The sequence below is a fragment of the Nerophis lumbriciformis genome, linkage group LG17 (assembly GCF_033978685.3).
Source record: "Nerophis lumbriciformis linkage group LG17, RoL_Nlum_v2.1, whole genome shotgun sequence".
Taxonomy (NCBI): domain Eukaryota; kingdom Metazoa; phylum Chordata; class Actinopteri; order Syngnathiformes; family Syngnathidae; genus Nerophis; species Nerophis lumbriciformis.
Window position 1 is genome coordinate 23396633 of NC_084564.2, and position 25949 is coordinate 23422581.

The 25949-nt window shown below is 38.4% G+C and overlaps 1 protein-coding gene and 2 non-coding genes across 5 annotated transcripts in view; 1 reads left to right on the forward strand and 2 right to left on the reverse strand.

Moving 5' to 3' along the window:
- rab4b (RAB4B, member RAS oncogene family) overlaps positions 1 to 25949 on the forward strand; it is a 131058-nt gene that overhangs the window by 24824 nt on the left and 80285 nt on the right. For 2 of the 3 annotated variants that reach the window (XM_061972913.2, XM_061972915.2), the window contains exon 1: positions 12947 to 13163. The exons of the other annotated variant lie outside the window; for it this stretch is intronic. The gene's annotated coding sequence lies outside the window, so the exon portion shown is untranslated. Of the gene's footprint in view, positions 1 to 12946; positions 13164 to 25949 lie in introns of those variants that run through there. 3 annotated transcript variants of the gene reach the window in all.
- Positions 6595 to 6680, reverse strand: trnar-ucu (transfer RNA arginine (anticodon UCU)). Its single transcript is given in 2 exon segments — positions 6595 to 6630; positions 6644 to 6680. It is a non-coding gene; the product is annotated as a tRNA-Arg (tRNA).
- On the reverse strand, positions 9276 to 9371 carry trnar-ucu (transfer RNA arginine (anticodon UCU)). Its single transcript has 2 exons — positions 9335 to 9371; positions 9276 to 9311 (listed from the first exon to the last, which is right to left on the reverse strand). It is a non-coding gene; the product is annotated as a tRNA-Arg (tRNA).

A 25949-nucleotide genomic window follows, 5' to 3' on the forward strand; every position in this document is an offset into this window, starting at 1 on the left:
CTCATATAACAGAAAAATGAAGCAGTCTTGTATACAAAGGTTCCAAACTTAGAGTGTGATCTTCGAGCACTGAGGAGTGCTCGAGTGAAAACATAAATAGACATATGCTGATTGGCAGCAGTTGTGGACCGGCTGCCAATCAACGGCAGGTCAGTGAACGAACAGTGCTCAGCGGAAGTGGAAACCAAAACAAGAGCATTCAAAAACAAGGAAACAAACAGAAATGAAGTGACCGATCGTCACAATGTCTATTTATCTACCTAACCTATCCATCTAATTTATCTATGCTGTGTTGAAAAGAGCTTAAAAATGTGCACACTAGACCTGAACAACGACAAATGTCAGGTAATTTAACACTATGGTGGCCAAAACATGCAACTTGAAACTCTGAACAATGTCCAAAACACACACAAACAGTTGTAGCTCTTTAATGCTGTTTAAAAGTATGTTAAATATATACCACCTCAATCCCACATACACGTCTTCCTATGAGGAGGCAGTGCCTGGGGAATCTGTGGTGGACTATCCTCTTTCTGGGGCTGAGGTTGCCGAGGTAGTTAAAAAGCTCCTCGGTGGCAGGGCCCCAGAGGTGGATGAGTTCCTTAAGGCTCTAGATGATGTGGGGCTGTCTTGGTTGACAGGACTCTGCAACATTGCGTGGACATTGGGGGCAGTGCCAATTACTTTCTTTAAAAAGGGTTACCGGGTTTGTTCCAACTATCGTGGGATCACACCCTATTCAGGTGTACTGGAGAGGAGGCTACGCCGGATAGCCGAACCTCGGATCCAGGAAGAGCAGTGTTGTTTTTGTCCTGGTCATGGAACTGTGGACGGTTCTGTTTATAACTTTTATGGACAGAATTTCAAGGCGCAGCCAGACCTTTGAGGGGATCGGGTTTGTTGGCTGCAGGATTAGGTCTCCGCTTTTTGCAGATGATTCAGTCCAGCTGGCTTTATCTGGCCAGTATCTTCAGTTTACACTGGATCATTTCGCAGCTGAGTGTGAAGCGACTGGGTTGAGAATCAGTACCTTCAAGTCCCAGTTTATAGTTCTTGCCCGGAAAAGGATGGAGTGTCATATCTGGACTGGGGAGGAGATCCTGCCCCAAGTGGAGGAGTTGACGTACCTTAGGGTTTGGTTCATGAGTGAAGGAAGAGTAGATTGTGAGATCGACAGGCGGATCACTGCAGCAGCTGCAGTGTTGCAGACACTGTAATGATCCGTCGTGGTGTAGAAGGAGCTAGGACGAAAGGCAAAGTTCTCAATTTACGGGTCGATCTACATTCCCATGAGCTTTGGGTTATGACCAAAAAGACAAGATCACGGGTATAAAATGAGTTTCCTCTGTCGGGTGGCAGGGCTCTCCCTTAGAGATAGGGTGAACTCTGTCGAGCTCAGAGTAAAGCCGCTGCTCTTCTACATTGAGAGGAGCCAGATGAGGTGGTTCGGGCATCTAGTCAGAATGCCCCCCGAACGCTTCCCGAGAGAGGTGTTTAGGGCATGTCTGACCGGTAGAAGACCACGGGGAAGACCCAGGACATGTTGGGGGGACTATGTCTCCGAGCTGGCCTGGAAACAACTCAAGAACCCCCGGGAGTAGCTGGACGAAGTAGCTGCGGATAGGGAAGTCTAGGCGGATAGGCTTCTTTGCTTGGGCTGCTGACCTGGCGACCTGATTTTGGATAAGTAGAAGAAAATGGATGGATGGAAATACAAAAAAATTACCTTTTTACTCCAGTTACCGCTCATGTATTTGTACATCCCTCTGATTTCCTACTTGCATGCTAACTACAGAAGGCCAAATGGGACACAATTAAATACAAATAAACAATTTTGAAATAATTACTTAAATGTGTCATTAATTAATTAAATCATGAAATAATTAAATCAATAATTAAAATGATTAAATATATTTTATATTGAATACATTATTGACACACAATACATTATTATATAACACATGTATGTATTTGTACTGTAACGTATTATTTTCGGGTCTCCCTATGTCTAGCATTAAAAGATTACAATTGGTACAAAATGCGGCTGCTAGACTTTTGACAAGAACAAGACAGTTTGATCATATTACGCCTATACTGGCTCACCTGCACTGGCTTCCTGTGCACTTAAGATGTGACTTTAAGGTTTTACTACTTACGTATAAAATACTACACGGTCTAGCTCCGTCCTATCTTGTCGATTGCATTGTACCATATGTCCCGGCAAGAAATTTGCGTTCAAAGAACTCCGGCTTATTAGTGATTCCCAGAGCCCAAAAAAAGTCTGCGGGCTATAGAGCGTTTTCTATTCGGGCTCCAGTACTATGGAATGCCCTCCCGGTAACAATTAGAGATGCTACCTCAGTAGAAGCATTTAAGTCCCATCTTAAAACTCATTTGTATACTCTAGCCTTTAAATAGCCCCCCTGTTAGACCAGTTGATCTGCCGTTTCTTTTCTTTTCTCCTCTGCTCCCCTTTTCCTTGAGAGGGGGGGGGCACAGGTCTGGTGGCCATGGATGAAGTGCTGGCTGTCCAGAGTCGGGACCCGGGGTGGACCGCTCGCCTGTGCATCGGCTGGGAACATCTCTGCGCTGCTGACCCGTCTCCGCTCGGGATGGTGTCCTGCTGGCCCCACTATGGACTGGACTCTTACTATTATGTTGGATCCACTATGGACTGGACTCTCACAATATTATGTCAGACGCACTCGACATCCATTGCTTTCGGTCTCCCCTAGAGGGGGGGGGGGGGTTACCCACATATGCGGTCCTCTCCAAGGTTTCTCATAGTCATTCACATCGACGTCCCACTGGGGTGAGTTTTTCCTTGCCCTTATGTGGGCTTTGTACCGAGGATGTCGTTGTGGCTTGTGCAGCCCTTTGAGAAACTTGTGATTTAGGGCTATATAAATAAACATTGATTGATTGATTGATTGATTTAATTCCAATTATAATCAATTATCCACACATATAAAGGGGTCATATAATGATTTTATTCTACTTTTAAATCCCTTCCTTGTGGTGTACATATAATGGAATGGGGGTTATCTGGTCAAATGTTGCATAGATTATGTTTTACAGACCATCTTCAAGTCGCTTTCTGACTGTCTCTTCAGGATGCGCAATTTTGTGGGCGGTCTTATGTGCCTCAACTTTGACTGTGCCTTCTCCCTGTGAGCCATGTTGTAGTTTTTAGCGCTTCCATATGGAGTTTACTGACAGATATAAGTTAGAACTATGCAGTACTTTGTATTGGAAATGGTGAACAGCGGAGGATGCATGTGCATGTGCGAGCCAGTCAGCCCCACAACAAAAGGATATAAAGAAGGAACTTACTGACTACAATGGCAGACTCATGGGAAAAACGTCACAAATTGGTCAAATTCTACTACTAAACCTCATCATATTATTAATAAAAACTCTTTTAAACCGTTCAATGATTTAGTAGATCAATATAATGTACCCAGAGATCATTTTTAAAATTTTATTTCTTTAAAACACGCTGTAAATAAATGCATATCCTCTGAAAATATGTCTCTAAATAGCCATGAACTGGAAGATGCACTTTTTAATCAAGATACAATTAAGAAATAAATTAAACTATTTTATGGAATAATAAATTAACACCATACTAGAAATGCTAATGATGCATGTGTTCGGAAATGGATGGTGGACTTAAACATTTTAGATGAAAGAGACATATCCATCCATCCATCCATTTTCTACAGCTTGTCCCTTTATGGGGTCGCAGGGGGTGCTGGAGCCTATCTCAGCTGCATCCGGGCGGCAAGCGGGGTACACCCTGGACAAGTCGCCACCTCATCGCAGGGCCAACACAGATAGACAGACAACATTCACACTCACATTCACACACTAGGGCCAATTTAGTGTTGCCAATCAACTTATCCCAGTCTTTGTATCATGGAATGATATTTGGAAAAATGTCAATCAGCCCTTTAGAAGCATTAAAGATAAGCTGACTCAATTTAAGATCTTGAATAGATTGTATTTTACATCTCCTCAGCTGTTTACAATTGGAGTAGTAGATAGCAAGTTATGTATGAAGTGTCTTGTTCATTTATTGTGGGAATGTTAAAGAATAAAAGAGTTATGGTTGAAAACAACAAAAGAAGCAATCACATTCCTTAATATAAATATCCCAATGACACTGCAAACTTGTATTCTTGGGGATCTCCATCAATTTAGTAACGTGTCATCAAAGAGTAAAAATGCATTTCTTTCAATATGCATAATAACAAAAAAGGTCATATTAAAAAAATGGATAGATGTTGATAGTCCAACACATTCTGACTGGTATACACAAGCTATGGAGATGATATCAGTAGAAAAAACTGCAATTAGTTTAGATAATAATGAGTCATATATTGGAATATGGGATCCATTATTTAAATATGTTTTAACTATTAAATGAACCAAAAATATTACTTATTTAATCATTATATTGGACAAAGTGTGTTGTCAAGCTTATGAGATGTGATGCAACTGTAAGCCACTGTAACACTATTGTTCTTTTTCTTTTATTTATTTTTTATTTTTATTTTTTTATAAATGTCTGTAATGATAAGGTCAATGAGGGATTTTTAATCACTGCTATGTTGAAATTGTTACTAATATTGATACTGTTGTTGATAATATTCATTTTTGTTTCACTACTTTCAGATTGTTCTGTGTCATGTTTGTGTCTCCTCTCAATTGCTCTGTTTATTGCTATTCTGAATGTTGCTGGGTCGGGTTTGGTTTTGGAATTGGATTGCATTATTATGGTATTGTTGTGTATTGTTTTGTTGGATTGATTAAAAAAAAAAAATCCAAACGGCTCGTTTGGAGGGCGTATGAAAGAGCATAAATACTGCCATGTCTACATGGTTTGACTTCAATTCTTTTTAGAATTTTGCAGATCCCAAATACACGACAGCAGGTACCCTTTAAGTAATTACCCAAAACAATTTTTTTGTCGTTATTTTGCTCCATTTGGTCTTTTATAGCAAACTTCCGGTTCAATCGTACTTCCATTGTGTTTTCCTCGTGTTGCATGTGATTTAGGGATTTTCGTTTGTTTTGGAAATTTCTGCGCGTTATTCCCGTCGACCATTGTACAACAAACAGCTAAAAATCCATGAAAATCAAAAACTAAATGGCACAAACCGTTAAGGGGTAATAATATTGTGTTGGTAAGAATTACTTTTACTTTCCTCTGTCATTTGTTTTTAGTGCAATTTTTTTGTCTTGTCAACCTCACAAACGAAACAAAGTAAAAGCTGTGTTTTACTCTGCATTGTAAAATTTGGGTTATCACCCAGTGATGTCGATCACTGCGCATAATGAAATATGTACAATCTAATAAAGATACAAATATGACAAATATTTTTGTTCCAGTCCTCCCCTTGACATTATGAATGTGTCCAGTAACTCCCACTCAAGATTACAACAGTCTCTCAAACCGCCTTTCACTTTCTCTGTCGATTGAAAAGAAAAAAGAAGAATTAAAAGCTCGTTTTCAGGTTTGACCATTAACTCCTTTTCAGTAAAGCTGAGCTGTTAAGCATGCCAAAAAGGGTTAGTACCTGTCAGAAACGGGGTCATGACGTCTGCTGTGAGTCAGCGCCAAAGCTGCTTTTCACCACCAGAGAGAACAGGAACAAAGAGCTGCTGGGCAACCTTTTAATACCTAATTAAACCACACAATTTGTCATAAACAACAACAAAGCACTCTTGGACTTTATGAGGTTTCCAGAATAAAATGTTCTCATTAGATGAGTTACAGTTAAATGAGCCAGAACTATGGTACATTCCCTTGTTGAAATGAAAGTTAATAGACACATGCTAGGTGGGGACTGTGTGTGGTTTGTTGCTAAATCCCTATCGTGTTGCCATAACAACAGGACAAACAATAGCTATACTGGGAAATAGGGCTGACACGAAGACACAGTTGGTAGGTAGCCTTGTGGCTTTTGTAGTGTGACTGTTGTATAACAATTAGCCTGACCATAAGATGGCTCTGGTGGGACTCAAACCCACAATCTTTGAATAAGTTCTTATTATTAGTTGAGTCCAAAGCATTAACGATACTGTTCAATTAATTTAATATGACTTTCTTTGTTGCATTTTTTGTTATTTATCCATTGCCGTTCTTGTTTAGTTTACGTGTTTTCAAGTGAAATAACATTCATGACGGCCGTTTGGCGAAGGTGTAGATGGAGAATAATCTGGTGGGACTTGAACCAGCCAAAGTGCTGTCCATTGTGCCACACGTTGTGTGCCATTCACGGCGCCTTTCACTCCAATACAGCCGATTAAAAATGCATTTTTCTGCCTTTTTTCAGTCTTTTTTGGCTTTTCTGCACAAACAGCATAATCAATTATTCAGCCTGTCGGTAACTATAAAGTGACTTAACTACAGTTTCAACTTCCTTGCACATCACATACAAAATGCCAAAGGACTGTTCATGGCAGTGAGTTTGGCTTTCAGACATTTTCTTAAAGAAAACATGGACTGGGGACAAAATTTCCGCTCTCGAGCTAGCATCAGAATCATAACAGAAGTGGGACATAGGCTTTGTGAAAAGGCAAAAGTGACGACTCTGGTGGGACTCGAACCCACAACCTTTGAATTACTTTATCACACTAGAAGTCCAACGCGCTATCCATTGCGCCACAGAGCCATATATTAAACGTGATATTGCTGTTGTGGTGCCAATCAGCTTATTCCAATAGGTCCTTGAACACTGAAAGACAAAGAGAGCAGTGTTTGAATCACGGACACGGCTGAGTCATAAATACAATTTTGTTTCCTTTCCTGCAACAAGTGTGATGCGTTACAACATTTGTATCACAGATTGCGGCGAGTTTAATCCATTTTTACTGCTAATAATGTAACTTTAGTTAATCATATTGTATATAGCCAATTGGTATCAACTGTCATCATATACTGTATAGTGTAAAATACATCTATATTTATCCATAGTATAAAATATATCTGTATTTATCTAATCATGATTTATTTTACCTTGCATGCAGCTCTGTATAAACATATTGCATGTACGTATATTTACTTACTTTTTTCATAAAAATGTCCTTTTTTATTAAGGAAAGGTTTTTTTCTCCTTATTTTCGATTAACAAACTCAAAAACAACAGCCCTCAAACCATGTATAGCAAAGAGAAAATAAAAATAAAAGTTGCATGTTTTGTTATACATATAAAAAATAACACAAAATACAACCTATATACATAGATTTACAACATCCAGTAATATATGTATAAAGTAAATGTACACAAATATACATATTTATAGAGAAAATGTTACATTACACACCATTTACACTATGTATAAAACCAAAGCCGAGTAATTGGGAATTTTTGTGAAAATGGAATAAAACCATGTAATAGGCTTTCAATATAACTTTTGATACAAATTGTATCACTTTTGTAGGCAGCTGTTACCTGAGTGCAAAGTGATAATTCTTAGACAATACTACAATCAAAGTGAGGGCAAAACTAAAACAGCATATGTTTGTTGGATAACTATGGAGCAACACTAAGAAATAGGTTACTTACAAATAAGGCAAAATTGATCAACACAAAGGCTTTTACCTTTCAATTCACAAATGATCGCTTTGGAGGTGGGACAAAAAGTTTGTATTGGTGCTGTAATTAGGCAGCCAAAAGATGGAGTTGGAAATTAACGATGGACCCATTGCGCGATTGGCCACAGAAAGATGCACTTAGCCCGGTAAAAGGTTTAGGAAAGGTGGGCTGGGAAAGACAAAAACGTTTGTATGCACGCTGTGATTGGGCGGCCAAAAGATGGAGCTGGGTTTTTGTTAGGCTTTTGGAAAGATGGACCCGGTTGCGTGATTGGCCACAGAAAGATGGACTCTGCCCGGTGATGAGTTTTGGGAAGATGGACTTGCGGAGATGGTTGGCTGGCACGTACAGACCCCCAGCTGCTGGGTAGCGCGAAAGTGCCATGTCACCGACATAATTCATGGCTGTCATGGCGCCATTCATCTGAACCCTGCAGGTCCTTTTACACTGCCTTTAAAAAAACCCCATCATTTTACTTCCTTTTGTTCCATCCATTTTGTTGTTCTGTACATATGGTTCTCTACAGTTTGTCGGATACTATAAATCTACCCTGGTAGGACTTAACTTGCCCTTATAATTTTACTACAATTTCAAATTGCAATACAATGTGAAACATGCCAAAGAACCGTTCATGGCATTGCTTTAGTTTTTAAGACATTGTTTTGAAGATGCCTCAGGATGAGGGCTAAGTTTCTACCTTCTTGCTTGTATCAGAAACAAATGTAGGACGTGGCCCTTTTGTAAAGGCAAGAAAGACGATTGGTCATACTCAAACCAAAAAAACTAAGTGACTTTTTGCTCTTAATTACCTAAAAGTCCAATGTGCCTCTCATTTTTCAGTACCTCTACTGAATGCTGTGCATTACTATCAAGGCAAAACTCAGTGGGATCTTTTACCCTGTCTGTAGTAACCGGCATTTTCTGCCTTTTGTAGTTCAGTACATCTGTTCATCAGAAAACAGATTTGGGATTTTGTGTGAAATCAAGAAACACAACACTGGTGGGACTTGAACCCACAACCAATAACTGTCCTTTTTATCCCAACTGACTAGAAGTCAAATCTCCTATCCATTGTACCACAGAGCCATTTGACCACTATCATAGGGCAGTTCACCTGAACTCAGAAAGTTATTTTACACTCCCTGGAAAGAACAGCATTTTTCAGTACAGTTTTGGGACATAGCCTTTGCGTGAAGGAAAGGGAATCAACTCTGGTGGGATTCGAACCCACAACCTTGAATGTCTTTATCATGTCAACTGGCTAAAAGTCCAATGTGCTGTCCATTGAACCATAGAGTAAAAGTATCGCTGCTACACATTCATGGTTATCAAGGCACAATCCACCTGAGCTCGATAAGTCATACACTACCTGTAAAAAATGCATTTTTCTTTTATTCCATCGGTTATAGTTAACAAGAAAGAAAGACGCCTGGTGGTACAAGAACCAATAAATTGTGAGGGACTTTTTTCTTTTAATTATCTAGAAATTCAAAGCGCCGCGCAGACCTATTTACTCAATGTCATGCATAGCTATCATGGCACAATTCACCTGAACTCAATAAGTTATTTTTACACTGCTTGTAAAAAACAGCATTTTTCTGCCTTTTGTAGTTGAGTACTTCTGTTTATCAGACAACGTAAACGATTTGGGACATGGCAAAGCAAGAAATTCAACTCTGGTGGGACTCGAACCCACAACCTTTGAATGTCTTTTGTTAATGTGTAATGCCTAGAAGTCCAATGCGCTGTCCATTGCGCCACAGAGCCATGTCACTAAAGCCATTGATGCCTATCATGGTGCCATTCACCTGAACTCAGCAGGTCCTTCGACACTGCATTTTGCTGTCTTTCGTTCCGAGTTTCCATAGTCTTGCTTGTATCAGAAAGGTAACAGAGGTGGGATTATGTCCTTGTGCGAAGGCAAGAAAGACAACTCTGTACTCGAACACAGAAAGTTTGAATGACATTTACTCGTTTACCTAAGAGTCAAATGCACCAGAAAATTACATTCTATCATTGGGCATTTAATCTGAATTGTCCTGAACACCTGTCTGGGGTGAGTTGGCTTTCTATTATTGGTGAAATGCGGTTAAGTATGAGTCTTACATAAATATGCATGTGGTACAAAGGAGGCAGATTATGTGGTAGTTCTTGGTGGCAGCGACCAAATCCCCCGGTCCTACCCGGCACCGATTCACGTAAAACGATTCCATCTTTCGGAATTGTTGGTTGCCAACTCAGGCGGCTCTTTGCACTTTGACACTTGACGATCACTCCAGTAGCACTGACAGCGAACACAGCCAAACTACCTCTAGGTAATGTTGCAATTTCCAATGCCATCGAAGAAATTGACTCAAAAAAACGCTTCAACCTATGTTAAGTAGGGCTCTACCTTTCCAAAAACATGCTAGCTTGATGCTAAGATACATTGGCTTTGCAATTAGCATGCTACTGATTAACATTAATAATTTTACCAGGTGATTTCAACACCTCCAAATGTGTTAGTGAAAATTATAACAAACATGCACATTATAGGGCAGCACGGTGGAACAGGGGTTAGTGCATGTGCCTCACAATACGAAGGTCTTGAGTAGTCCTGAGTTCAATCCCGGGCTTGGGATCTTTCTGTGTGGAGTTTGCATGTTCTCCCGTGACTGTGTGGGTTCCCTCCGGGTACTCCGGCTTTCTCCCACCTCCAAAGACATGCACCTGGGGATAGGTTGATTGGCAACACTAAATTGGCCCTAGTTTGTCTGTCTATCTGTGTTGGCCCTGCGATGAGGTGGCGACTTGTCCAGGGTGTACACCGCCTTCTGCCCGAATGCAGCTGAGATAGGCTCCAGCACCCCTGCGACCCCGAACGGGACAAGCGGTAGAAAATGGATGGATGGATTGATGCATGTTAGAATCAAACAGCTGTTGCATAAGAAATACAATACTTACAGTATTCATATTTTCTAGGGGGCAACAAAAAACGAAACAACACGTTATAAATTACTGTATTCTTCATACATTGGACTCATTTTATAAGTTAGTTTTTACGGCATCCTTTTGTAATGTGCCTTTTAGCAGCCTTCCATAATAATTTAGTAAGCATATTGTATTCATTCACTTCAGTTGGTTTGTTGGTTATTGTGTTCTCTTTTTTATTGGTAAATATTTGCCAATTTGCTTTCCGTAAATTAAATCTTTGTAGATGTTTAGTAGTCATTGGTTTTAGTGCTGGTTGAGATTCTACTAAAATAGGTCTGTGTTGGGATTTTGGAATGTGATCTAGTACTGTCCTTTTGAAAAGGTTTGATCTTTCTGATGATACAAACACAAAGTCTGGATTGTAGCCTCTTTTTCTCTTCTCCTCTTGCCTTGGTTTGCTCTTTGGGTCGTAGAGGAGTGTTAGGGCATTGGCCGAGCTCCAGAGAATGGCCGACTCCCCACTTTGGTCTTCTTGTTCATACCCCCAGAGTGGACTGTGGCTGTTAAAATCTCCTATTTTCTCTCATGAAATAGGGCTTCCATATGTCTGGCAAGGAATGTCCACTGTGAGGTGCATTCCACGGATTGCAGGTGGGCAAGAGTCCCGGTGGGTGTCTTGCAAGCAAATTATGTCTACTTCTAGCTGGGCTTGGATACTTGTGTTCTCCTTTCGGAAGCCTCTTACAGTGGAAACTCAATTTACAGACGCCTCTATTTGCGACCTTTTTCTGTTCTATCATATTGTAAACCGTATTTCTGCTGTACCATTAATAGTGAGCAGTAAAGGGGAAAAAAATATTAGCTTTATACTTATTTATTTATATTTATAATACTTTTGACTGTGAACATTACATGTGGACATTAGGGGTGTAACGGTACGTGTATTTGTATTGAACCGTGTCGGTACAGGGGGGTCGGTTCGGTTCGGAGGTGTACCGAGCGAGTTTCAACACGGACATATTAAGTAGCGTAGCGCACGTTGTGTAAACAATGCACACCGAGGCACAACACACGGCATGCTAGCAGCTAACAGGCTACGATAGACTGACCATACGTCTTCTTTTCACCGGACATGTCCTTTTTTGCGGAGCTGTCAGGGCGGAGTTTCTTAAATGCCTCGAATGTCCGGCATTTTGAGTTAGGGTTGCGTATATTTTCAATGTGCGTTCAGGGTTAAGAAGGGGTTAAAAACAAAACAAATTGTGCGCGCAGCAGCATTCGTGAGGGAGGGGCAGAGACACAGAGAGCGAGAGAGTTATGATAAACGCGCATGCGTCGCCAGGCTCTGCTTTTTATCCATAGATTTATCAGATTTAATTTTTTATTATCTAAAGCAGGGGTGTAAAAAGTGCGGCCCACAGCTAATGTTTTAAAGGCCCACGGCACATTCTAAAAATAATATTAAAATAAACAAAAACATAACAAAAGTGAAATAAAAGAAGCTTAAAGGTTAAATGTAATTTAGAAAAAGGTGCAATGTTGACTAATAAAACAAGGCTGTTTTTTTTTCTTTCAAACTGTCATTGCTCAAAACATAATATTGAATCAAAATCAATGTTATTATGAATTATTATAATGATAATAAATAAATGGGTTATACTTGTATAGCGCTTTTCTACCTTCAAGGTACTCAAAGCGCTTTGACAGTATTTCCACATTCACCCATTGATGGCGGGAGCTGCCATGCAAGGCGCTAACCAGCACCCATCAGGAGCAAGGGTGAAGTGTCTTGCCCAAGGACACAACGGACGTGACTAAGATGGTATAAGGTGGGGATTGAACCCCAGTAACCAGCAACCCTCTGATTGCTGGCACAGCCACTCTACCAACTTCGCCACGCCTATCCAAGGTTCCGATTACTTCACATCAAATATTCCAGTGAGAAAAATATTTTTGGTGGAAGATTTTGCAAATTTGGTAAATAAATAACCCACAAATTTATATTTTGTTGTTTTCTTACTGTACCGAAAATGAACCGAACCGTGACCTCTAAACCGAGGTACGTACCGAACCGAAATTCTTGTGTACCGTTACACCCCTAGTGGACATATAGTTCCCAACCAAGACATGTAGTGTAAAAATGGCGGATTGCATGATTTGCATGCAAATACCTGTAAAACTGAAACATAAAAGTCTATGCAGTTATTGTCATGCCAACAGTAGCCAGTATGTTGACAGCTGGTGTACTTTGATTGACCGTATGTGTTGGAGCCATCTAAAGAGAAACTACAAATGACGCTTTTTTTATTTATTTTGAGGGGTGACGCAATCAATGCAGGCCCGAGCCAATCTGACACAGGTGCGCGAGCTGCACACAAGAGACGCCAGCAGAAATAGTTTTCAACCACTTGGTACAGGTCAGCATTGAACCTTAGTTTTGAAACGAAAAGAAAGTACAAAGCGTTTAAGTGACACTGTTTTGTTTTTGTTTTATTGATTTGGGTTTGAGCCAACAGTTTGATGCATGCATCGGCTTTGAGTTTGTTTGTTTACTTTGACCATACACTCCCAACACATATTTCATTAGTGGCTCATTCAAACACTCACCCACTACAACCTTGCGATCTTCAAGCAAAACGACAACAAGTAAGTGATACCGCAGCGCGTTGAGAATTCCATCCCGATGCGTCCTTCAGGTTTATATTTGTTGAAAACAATCTGAATAATTATTTCCTTGATGGATGTAATATATGGAATATATTGTCGGACATTGATGATGACCGCTGCATGGAACTTCAGAGCAGCTCCCCAAGTTAATGTGCTTTACATTCTGCAAGTGACGTGCGCATATTTGCGCTTTTGAGTTGCCGACAAAATGTCAATTGAATATAAAGACGCCAGTATTGTGGTTGAATATGAAGAACGTGATGCAAATGTGGTTGAATATGAGGAATGTGATGCAGATATGAAAACCTAAAGAAAGAAGCAAGCCAGAAGAAGTTAAACCTAAAAAACAACCTAAATTAACTGAAAAGGGTTTTGCAGCTGAAGTGGAGCAGTTACAGTTTTTTCCATTTGCTTACACACAATCTTACTGTCTTTTTTCAAAAGGATATACTCACTTTTCCAAACACCACATAAAATTTTCTTAATTCCTAGATTATTTGCAAAATGACACTTCGGTCAAAACATATGCCCATTCATCAAAATAGAGCAAGCATTTGTAAAAATGCAGTTTTATTTTCATCTCACTCACACAGACTTCAAATGATAAGACACTATTGGAGTGAGTTACCCAGAACAGTGATAAATACAAAACACATTTGTAAAAACCCTATTTTACTATAAGAAATCACATGTTTGGGGCATTTTGCCTGACCTTTTTAGCATATGTGATGAATGATTACTGTAACTTGACAAAATGTATTGGCAAATCCATAGCAATCGTCATTGTTTACTTTGAAGTGGGCCTACACGTAAGAACATAAAGAGAAAGTAAAAATGTCCTGTAATCTTTTCAAGAACTGCTCAACAATGATGCTGCAAACTGCAAATATCTATTTTTACCTCAGTCAGGTGAAGTAACATATCACAGTAGTCAACAATGACATGCAGCTGTTTAAAATTGGCGTAGTAGATAGCAAGTTATGTATGAAGTGTCGGGCAGCTGAGGGAACTCTTGTTCATTTATTGTGGGAATGTCAGAGAATAAAAGAGTTATGGTTGAAAACAACAAAAGAAGCAATCGCATTCCTTAATATAAACATCCCAATGACACTGCAAACTTGTATTCTTGGGGATCTACATCAATTTAGTAACTTGTCATCAAAGAGTAAAAATGTTTTTCTTTCAATATGCATAATAACAAATAGGGTGATATTTAAAAAATGGATAGATGTTGATAGTCCAACTCATACTGACTGGTATACACAAGCGATGGAGATGATATCAGTAGAACAAACTGCATTTAGTTTAGATAATGAGTCATATATTGGAATATGGGATCCATTATTTAAAATTGTTTCAACTAATAAATGAACCAAAATATGACTTATTATATCTTTGTGGAAAATGTTGGACTTATGGGATGTGATGCAAGTGTAAGCCACTGTGACACACTATTGTTCATTTCTAATTTTTTTAGTATTTTATTATTAATGTTTTTAATTATGATATCAATGAGGGTTTTGTAACCACTGCTATTTTGAAATTGTTACTAATATTGACGCTGTTGTCGATAATGTTCATTTTTGTTTCACTACATTTGGATTTGTGTGTCCTCAATTGCTCTGTTTATTGTTGTTCTTAATGTTGCTGGGACGGGTTTGGTTTTGGAACTGGATTGCATTGTTGTGGTGTATTGTTTTGTTAATTGATTAATAAATTCATTAAAAAAAAAACAATGACATTCAGTACAAATTAAAATCAGAGACAAATAAAAAGGTTTGGAAAAAAATCTGGAGATAAAGATGTGTGTGTGTGTAAAGTGTGAAAATGTGTGTATAACAATAGTTATCTGTGTGCAAGATGTGAAGATGTGTGCATCACAATCCTTATGTGTGCAAGATGGGAAGGTGTGTGTAATGTTTCTCAAAAACTGTGAAGCAGAGTCTATGCCTAATAATAGGCAAATCTGCACAGAGGTTTTGCTTACTGTGTGTAGACTTTTGTTAACTGTGTGAACATTTAAAATTTAGTGTGTAAGCAATTGGAAAAAACTGTAAACCAAAGAGACAACCTAAATTAGTGGAGCAGGTAATTAAGTCAAGAAGTGCTAAATTAAAGCAGCTGACCACAAAAATAAATCAAATTGAATCACTTATGGTGGAATATGACAACCTGGAGGTTATTTCACAAATGTACATTAACTTAAACCTTGTCAAGTGGAAACAAGTGTTATTATTTGACAGAATAATTTAATTTTGAGACAGTGTGTGCAGAGTTTGATTGATTGATTAACTGAAACTTTTATTAGTAGATTGCACTGTACAGTACATATTCCGTACAATTGACCACTAAATGGTAACACCCGAATAAGTTTTTAAACTTGTTTGTCGGGGTCCAAGTAAATCAATTCATGGTAGAAAGATGTGTTCTATTTGAAAATGAAAAATTTGTACATATTTAACAAAATGTGTTTTTGAGAAGAAAATTATCCATTTGGCCAATTGTTTCGTAGGTGTAAGTCTGTGTTAAGAGTTTAGAAAAAATATCTGAAGTATTGGTAAGCACTTGTTAGCGATTGAAAACAACTGTTAATGTTTGGGAAACATTTTACTAAACAAAACCAGTTTTTTTTTTTTCAATAATTTAGAAATTGATCAGAGCTGTTTATCTTTTTTTTTTATGGAGGAATGTAGTAAACCATAGAACTGGCACCTAAATTTGTTAAAGTATAGATTTTGAATCGAAAATCGATTCTGAATCGAATCGTTAACCCTAAGAATCGAATCAAATCAAGCGGTTTCCAAAGATTCACAGTCCTAAAATCTATATTGTTATAAGTTATATGTATACTATGTTACGGTATCAAATGTCACGGTACGATATTGTCACGGTGGTAAGGGCACAGTACCATATTATTCTGTCCAAAGAAATACTTTAAAAAAAGAAGTGGCATGAATGTTTCGGATAAAGTGAACACTAACGGAAGACAAACATAATGCTAAAAAATGTGAATTATATTTACTATTACAAACATGAATTTTTAAGTGCAAATAATTGTGCAGGGACATCCACTGTTTCAAGCATTTTTTTTTTTTTTTTAACTTACAGTTGCGTGTCTTTTAAAGTGACAATGTAAACAGCTAGTTAAAACAATCAAGTTAACTTTAGTGTCTTTCAACTTTTACTTTCTGAGAAGCAGTGTCTTCTGCAGTTGACATATTTATATCAGTCTGGAATATGCTGTTCCTCAGGAAAGTTAACAAACAATTTAACTTACATTAATGTAAATACCTCACAAATTGATATTTGGCTTCACCGGCTTCAAATATATTTCCTGGATTACAGTTCATGAGAAGGCGACGTGTCCAGGGTGTAAAATGCCTTCCGCCCAAGTGCCACTGACTCCAGCCCCCGCACTACATCGAGAGAGACATGGGTGGATAGATTGAGGGTTTATCAAGTAGTTTTTCAATTTCCTCATATTTCCTGCGTTGGAAATTTTTTTGGGGGCGATGTGACGTGACCGTCTGGCACTGTGTTGCCTTGGAAACGCTGGAGACTAAGGCCCCTTCTACACTAAGCCAGCTAAGGTTATCCAGGGTAAATCCCACCTAACCTTATCCTCGTCCACACACACACACACAATGGTCGTTTAAGCTCCCCTCCGTCCACCGGCGCAGCGCAACCTAGTACGCATGCGCGGAAAATGCGCACGTCATAGTCACCTCCAGTGTTGCTTTGTGTGCAAGTTCTTAAATGTAACTTATCTGAACAACATCCAGTGTTGTGGTATTTAAATTACCTGGAATCCAGTGTGCTGTGGGGCCCTATTGTAGTGAATCACACCTGAGCCATCATAAATTAATCAAATCTTTAATGGACACGTGAAAGTAAACAATGTGATAAAGAACATTTTACATCAGTCAGTCTAGAGATCTAGATATCTGGTCAGGACACTCCTCCCTCTTTTGCCTTCACCTTCATTGTCCATTCCTTTTTGGTAACTTTATATACTCTGGACCTAGACGTTGAGTCCGCGACATACATGGCGGAGAATAACTGATACAGTCTGCTTTGCCAGTCCAAATGCATTCGTCGTTTTCCGTAGTCTTCCCTCGACGGCCAGGTAATACAAAGCACACGCTACCTTTTTATCATATTCTCGTTGTCTCTTCGACAAATAGACAAAGTTTTTCGGTAAGTAGAATCACAGCTGACCTGGACATTCGAAAGTTATTTTGCCGTCTGAGAAGTTTTGTATCCGAAATAGCTGCAATCGCTTTTTCTTAAGGTATTCATGTGTGATTTCCACAAGCGTCTGTACGGACGGAAGAAGAAACACGGGCATGTCTGGATGACTCGCCTCCATATTTCCAGTGGTTAGCTCCGAGTTACGAAACCGCTTTATTATGAAGCTGGCTGACGTCACTTCCTGTGTGGGGCGCGGTCTTTCTTGCGTCACAAGAAATAGACGGCGCACTTACCCGTGTAAAAAATTATCCAAGGAGGGGAACCTTAAACGATGATTTAGTGTGGCCGAAACTGGGCTTAGGCTAAATAATTAATCGTTTAAGGGGTTATCCGGCTTCGTGTAGACATAGCCTAAAGTGGCACGCATTGCTTTGCAGAACGCAAGCTTTCTTACCTCCGCCAGGGTTTTTGTCTGTTTGTTGATTTTCAAGATGTTCAAGATCCAATTAAGTTCATAAATCGAGGTTCCACTGTATGTTAAAGGTCACTATCTTGAGGTCTTACTTTAAATGTATTTTGAACGTTGTTGCGATCCAGGCCGAGAGTTGATCCTTTTACCACCCGGATCTTCACTCTGGATGTTGAGTGTCTGATTGATAATGTTGGAATCGGTCTGATCACTATGGCGCAAGTTAGATATTTCATAAGGCATCATTGGAGGCAGGGCAGCCCGGTGTTACAGGGGTTAGTGCATGTGCCTCACAATACGAAGGTCCTGAGTAGTCCTGAGTTCAATCCCGGGCTCGGGCTCTTTCTGTGTGGAGTTTGCATGTTCTCCCCGTGACTGCGTGGGTTCCCTCCGGGTACTCCGGCTTTCTCCCACCTCCAAAGACATGCACCTGGGGATAGGTTGATTGGCAATACTAAATTGGCCCTAGTGTGTGAATGTGAGTGTGAATGTTGTCTGTCTATCGGTGTTGGCCCTGTGATGAGGTGGTGACTTGTCCAGGGAGTACCCTGCCTTTCGCCCAAAAGGGACAAGCAGTAGAAAATGGATGGATGGGATCATTGGAGGCCTACTCGGTTCCAATTAGCTTGTGGTTTGGGTGGTCTTATACGAGTCCGCTCATGGTAGCAACGGGCAGAAAAATTCCCCAGAAGAATGTTTATTGTTGTCAACATTTTTTGCAGATGTTTAAAAAGGACAAAGCGAGGCTTTATCCTTAAAAAAAGAAGATGAAGAATGAGAGAAATTGAATACTCCTCCTTTGCTGCAGCCTCCTAATTGGCCTCATTACGGTCTAACTTCCCCGCTCTGACCTTGGCCTTTGAAATCTAGAAGCGCGGCGTCTCGAAGCTGGAGGTCGAGGAACAAGCGCTCTCTCTGTGCGAATGTTTTTTGTGAGTGTAAAAGAGCGGTATGTATGCTCAGTGGTGCGATTGTGTGTCGACATGCTGGCATTTGAAGGCGTTAGCGGCGAGCCCTCTGACGTAAATCTTGTATGCTATCCCACTTAGTCTCTGTCAGTCCTATTGAATTAGACACACGGCAAAATAAACTTCACATCAAAATCTGCCTGACTGCAAGATCGTCGGCATTCTAATCTGTCTGGTATAGATTGATCTTTGTTTCACTCAACTGTGTGTCTACTTTTATGGAAAGTGGATTGTTGTTGTTAACTTCTTCTGAAGTTGACTGCTTGTGTAAGTGATGGAAAAATGGGACTGACATGTGTTGAAGCAGAGTTGTCATCGCAGTCAGTCTCCCGCCCGGGGGTCTGCACGGATAACAATGCCGTCTTTTTTTGTGCCAAATTGTTTCGTACCATGATGTAATCAACCCAAGTCTGGCACTGAGCGTGGAGACATGGTTATTAGGAGGTGTGCTGCACCATAGAGATTGTTTACATCACCTTAAGTTTGTCTAGTAACTACTCTAACCTACCGTACATTTATATTACTATGCACCTGTGTCTACTTTTGCGGATGTTGCTATCCGTGCAAAAGCATGTACCTACAGATTTTGTGAGTTTTGCAGAAAATTAAAAAATGTTTTAATGCAAAAATAAATACAAAAGTGACTCATAAATTAATAAAGTAATAAACATATGAATGCAAAGTTTATATATTTAAATTGTGTCAGGTTTGAATTTTTATAAATTTATACATAAATTATAAAATATTAGCAACTAACAAAACAAACAAAAAATATAGTATAGATAAATGGAAATACATATCTCAATATTATTTATTTCCAACAATGGAAAAACTAAAATATTAAATAATAAATAAGGAAACTTATTAACACTTAAGATATATATAAATTAGAGATGTCCGATAAATGCTTTAAAATGCAATATCGGAAATTATCGGTATCAGTTTTTTTTTTTTTTGTTTGTTTTTTTGTTGTTTTTTATTAAATCAACATAAAAAACACAAGATACACTTACAATTAGTGCACCAACCCAAAAAACCTCCCTCCCCCATTTACACTCATTCACACTCATTCACACAAAAGGGTTGTTTCTTTGTTATTAATATTCTGGTTCCTACATTATATATCAATATATATCAATACAGTCTGCAAGGGATACAGTCCGTAAGCACACATGTTTGTGCGTGCTGCTGGTCCACTAATAGTACTAACCTTTAACAGTTAATTTTACTCATTTTCATTAATTACTTGTTTCTATGTACGGTAACTGTTTTTATATTGTTTTACTTTTTTTTTATTCAAGAAAATGTTTTTAATTTATTTATCTTATTTTATTTTATAAATTTTTAAAAAAGACTATCTTCACCATACCCGGTTGTCCAAATTAGGCATAATAATGTGTTAATTCCACGACTGTATATATTGGTATCGGTTGATATCGATATTGGTTGATATCGGTATTTAAAGAGTTGGACAATATCGGATATCGGCAAAAAGCCATAATCGGACATCCCTAATATAAATAGAAATATAAAATGTATGCAAAATAAATGCAACAGTAATACATAAACTAGAAAATTTTGATGGGCCTGCTATCTGTGCCCTGGACCTCTGGCCGGGGGTCGCCGGAAGCCGCCGTACTTATCAGATGGTGCCGAGTGTCTGAATCCGGGAGTTTTAGGTGTCACTGTACAAAATGAGCCACAAAGCTAGCCTAAAACAGTAGCATGTTGACACAAAAATGATAACACGTAGCTTGTGTGCTAAAGATAGCATGATAACAGTCGGCATGTTTCATATACCAAGTTATGCGACTCAAAGGTATATGGCTGCAGAAATAGAAAAAAAATTACTATAATTAAAAGAAAAAGTTAGCATGGTTAAGTTAGCTTGCTAGCAAGCTATCGTTTGCATGCTAACAGGTAACAAGTGTCAAATACCAAGTTTAATGACCCTGGGTGAAACAGTTGCAAAACTAGCTAAAAAAGTTAGCATGCTAATGTTAGCAAGCTAACGTGAGCATTAGAATAGTTAGCTTGTATCACATACCAAGTTTTATGACTCTAAGGTGTATAACTGGGGAATTTGAGAAACATTAGTACATTTAGCAAAGAAAGTTAGCACTTGTTAGCATACTTACGTACTTACAGTTTACAAGTGTCACGTACCAAGTTGAATTGATTACGTGGACCCCGACTTCAACAAGTTGAAAAACTTATTGGGGTGTTACCATTTAGTGGTCAATTGTACGGAATATGTACTGTACTGTGCAATCTACTAACAAAAGTTTCAATCAATCAATCAAAGTTATATGACTCCGGGGTAAACGGTGCAAAACTAGCTCAAAAAGTTAGCATGCTAATTATTGCATGTTAGCAAGCTAATGGTAGCATGCTATTATGAATCAACGGTATAACACATGTGAGGGTACGTTGGCCGGTTCGTCTCGTATTAAACAAAATAGGTGTACTTATTCAATTGGCCCATTTTTCCAAAATAAATTTGCTTTTTTTTTTGTTAAATCGTGAATAGCGTCGCCATGGTAACTTCAAAAGATGCGCTTATAGCTGGAAAGTACACCTTTCCGACGGTATAACATATGTGGGGGTTCGTTGACCGATTCGTCTCGTATTAAACCCACGCGAACCTAATCAATTGGCCCATTTTTTTATTTGTTCGTGAATAGCGTTGCCATGGTAACACAAAACGTTCCCAATTGTGATTTCCGCCATCACCGCAAGTGGCACCTTTTCAACGGTATAACATATGTGGTGGTTCGTGGGCTGGTTCGTCTTGTAGTGGCGGTAAGAGAAACGTGCGGAAAAAGAATAATAGTTAAAAAAGTTAAAGTACCAATGATTGTCACACACACACTAGGTGTGGCGAAATTATTCTCTGCATTTGACCCATCACCCTTGATCACCCCCTGGGAGGTGAGGGGAGCAGTGGGCAGCAGCGGTGGCTGCGCCCGGGAATCATTTTGGTGATTTAACCCCCAATTCCAACCCTTGATGCTGAGTGCCAAGCAGGGAGGTAATGGGTCCCATTTTTTAAAGTCTTTGGTATGACTCGGCCGGGATTTGAACTCCCAACCTACCGATCTCAGGACGGACACTCTAACCACTAGGCCACTGAGTAGGTAATAATAATGAAGTTAGAAGTATGAGCAATAACAACATGGGCTGCTTGCATTGCAGCAGGCCCATAATTACTAAAATTGTGTACGTTTTGTTTTTTTATTTACTTTTGCATGGTATATGAATAAATACCAACTAAAAAAACAAACACAACTAAATCAAATATACATGAACAAAAATTAATACCTCAAAATGTTGTGTTATTTATTGCTAATAATTAAACACGTATAAATTAAAAAAATCTAATTCTTGATAAATAAGAGACATAAAAAAGTTAAAGTGCCAATGATTGTCACACAAACACGAGGTGTGGCAAAATTATTCTCTGCATTTGACCCATCCCCTTGTTCACCCCCTGGGAGGTGAGGGGAGCAGTGAGCAGCAGCGGTGGAATCATTTTTGGTGATTTAACCCCCAATTCCAACCCTTGATGCTGAGTGCCAAGCAGGGAGGTAATGGGTCCCATTTTTATAGTCTTTGGTATGACTCGGCCGGGGTTTGAACTCACAACCTACCGATCTCAGCGCGGACACTCTAACCAAAATAGGGATATATTATGTTTGCAATATAAATACAACAGGAATACACAAAGAAATACAATTTTTTTTTTTTTTTTTTTTAATAAAATTAATTTACTTTTGCACACTGAATCACTAATAGATTAATAATAACACAGTAAAATTATTCATACATGAGATAGGTACAAATACATTTATTTTACATTTCTGCAGACTAAATAAAGTACTGTAGCACATACTAATACAATAAAAGTCTTTAAATACATAATTATACTTATCTCCAAAGTTTCTAAGTTTAAATATGTTATTTATTTCTGCGTAAGACATGATTGATACATTAATAAAATAGTCAACTTTAATATGTTGAATTAACACAACTGAGTATATGATCTTTGGCATGTTTTACGGTATATTGGCCAAAATCTAACAGATTATTTTTATTAAGTATGAAAACATTTATTTCAAAATTCCAAATGGGATGAATTGTGTTTTGACCTTTGAAGTTCCATTGGGTCTTTGCCTTACTTTGGTAAATGTTCAAAGTTAAATGTTTTATTGTGTGTGACGAGGGCTTATGTGTTGACGCTGAGCATACAGTCTGTCAAAGAGTTGTATTGATGACTCGTGAAGCCCCGTAGGGACAAACATTCTCCTATGCCAGCATGTCCGAGCACGGAAAAGAGGGTTTACTGTGCTGTAAATTGGCCCTTATGCATTACTCCATCCTTCCATCAGCTGGCTGTTACATAAGCTGCCTCAAATGTAGCTGTTATTCACACTTCAGTGAAACAATCTTAAAAAGCCATATTTTTTTACAGTAATGCCATTAAGAGGATTCGAGCATAATTTAGAAAAAACTCCTCTTGATCATTTTGATTAAACAGACTATATATAAAATGGGGGTTTAAACACACCTGAGCAGCCTATTTAATGTTAAGACATTTTTGGAGAGTTTGAAAAGTAGGGCAAGGTAAACAAAAGAGAGACACCTTGAGTGACGATGAGCTGATGGAAAGTAGGCCGGATGAGTGCTGTTTTATGACCCCATGATTGACGGGAGCCCCTCGGGGGCTGCAGACGGAGAGTGTGACATAATTGGGAGGATGTAGAGGAGGGACGTAATTGGCAGTGTGCTGCAAGGCGAGACGCTCATCTTGAGGGGGGGCAGGAGAAAGATGACATAGTGGAGAATACAGTGTGAGGAAAGCCAACAAGAGGAGGCGAAATTAACTGATAAGGGTGGAAAAAAAACAAAAACTTTAGAACATGGGGGTCATAAATTTACTGCAAGTAATATCAGCTGAAAAGACCGGTTTAGTGTACTCAATGAAGTAGAAGTTGAGTAACGATCCCAAAAGTTGTGACGTGAAAGCTTATCAAGAGAACAGGGTAATTCCTGGAAGCACACACACACACACAAAGATAAAACCATGTGATTAAAACTTGTTTATTTAAGTTAAGTTTACCCACACACAACACTACAGATGTGGTGTGACGCAATGGACTTTGGCTTTAACTGTGTGTGTCGGTGTGCACGCGAGTGTGTTTGTGTGCTCAAGTGTTCATGTGCTGAATGTTTTGGTGATGCGAGAGATAGGCTTGAGTGCTTTTTTTTCATGTATTTGGTTCAGAGTGGGGAATAATGACTTCTTGATTTAAAAAAATGACTTTTTGGTGTAATAGTTTCATTTTATTAGAGATGTCCGATAATATCGGCCTGCCGATAAATGCTTTAAAATGTAATATCGGAAATTATCGGTATCGTTTTTTTTATTATCGGTATCGTTTTTATTTTATTTTTATTTTTTTTTAATTAAATCAACATAAAAAACACAAGACACACTTACAATTAGTGCACCAACCCAAAAAACCTCCCTCCCCCATTTACCCTCATTCACACAAAAGGGTTGTTTCTTTCTGTTATTAATATTCTGGTTCCTACATTATATATCAATATATATCAATACAGTCTGCAGGGATACAGTCCGTAAGCACACATGATTGTGCGTGCTGCTGGTCCATTAATAGTACTAACCTTTAACAGTTAATTTTACTCATTTTCATTAATTACTAGTTTCTATGTAACTGTTTTTATACTGTTTTACTTTCTTTTTTATTCAAGAAAATGTTTTTAATTTATTTATCTTATTTTATTTTATTAATATTTTAAAAAAGGACCTTATCTTCACCATACCTGGTTGTCCAAATTAGGCATAATAATGTGTTAATTCCACGACTGTATATATCAGTATCGGTTGATATCGGTATCGGTTGACATCGGTAATTAAACAGTTGGACCATATCGGAATATCGGATATCGGCAAAAAGCCATTATCGGACATCCCTACATTTTATTAAATGAAAATATAAATGATCATCAAACAAATACAAATTTGGCCTTGAAAAAAGTTTTTATAGTATTATTCCAAAGTATTTTTGAAAACTACAATGACTTCACATAATATAACTATTGTCGGAATGTGACAACTTTTATCTCTTTAAATTACAACAATATTGTCATAACATTACAACTTTCTTATAGGCACTGTAGGACTTTGTTTTTCTAACTTTATGACCTTGTATCGTAACGATATGACTTTGTTCCTGTGAAATTACAACTTTAAATATTACAGTTTTTTTCTAGCAACATTCCAACTTTGTTACTCTTCCATAGCAACTCTTTTTCCTCACAACAATACAACTTTGTTTGTGTGCCATAGCAACCTTTGTTGTTGCAACATTACAATGTTGTTCGCGTTCCATTACAACTTTTTTTTGGTCACATTACCATTTTTGTTCTGTTACAACTTTTTTCTCGCAACAATAGAACTTTGCTTGTCTTCCGTTACAACTTTTTTTCTTGCTACACCACCATTTTGTTCGCTTTCCATTACAACTTTTTTTCTCGCAACATTAAAATTGTGTTTGTGTTCAATGTTTTTTGTTACAGCAATACAACTTTTTCATGTTCCGTCCAACTTTTTTTCTTGCAACAATGCAACTTTGTGTTAAGTAGCAGCTGTTTTTGTCTCAACATCACCATTTTGTTCACGTTCCTTAGCAACTTTATTTTCTCGTAACTTTACGATTTTGTTTGCGTTCCATTACAACCTTTTTTTCTCGCAACAATACTACTTTGTTTGTATTCCATACCAACTTATTCTGTCTCAACATCACCATTTTGTTTACGTTCCATAGCAGCTTTATTTTCTCGTAACGTTACGATTTTGTTTGTGTTCCATTACAATTAAATTTCTCGCAAAAATATAACTTTGTTCCCGTTCCATTGCGACTTTTTTTCTCGCAACAGTATAACTTTCTTCATGTTTTGTGGCAACTTTTTTTTCTCGAACAATTCAACTTTGTTTTGTTTTACCCACAGTATTACCAATTTGTTTGTTTTTTATCGCAACATTACAACTTATTTTGCGTCGATAGCATATTTTTTTTCACAACATTACAACGTTCTTTACAATCTATTTGT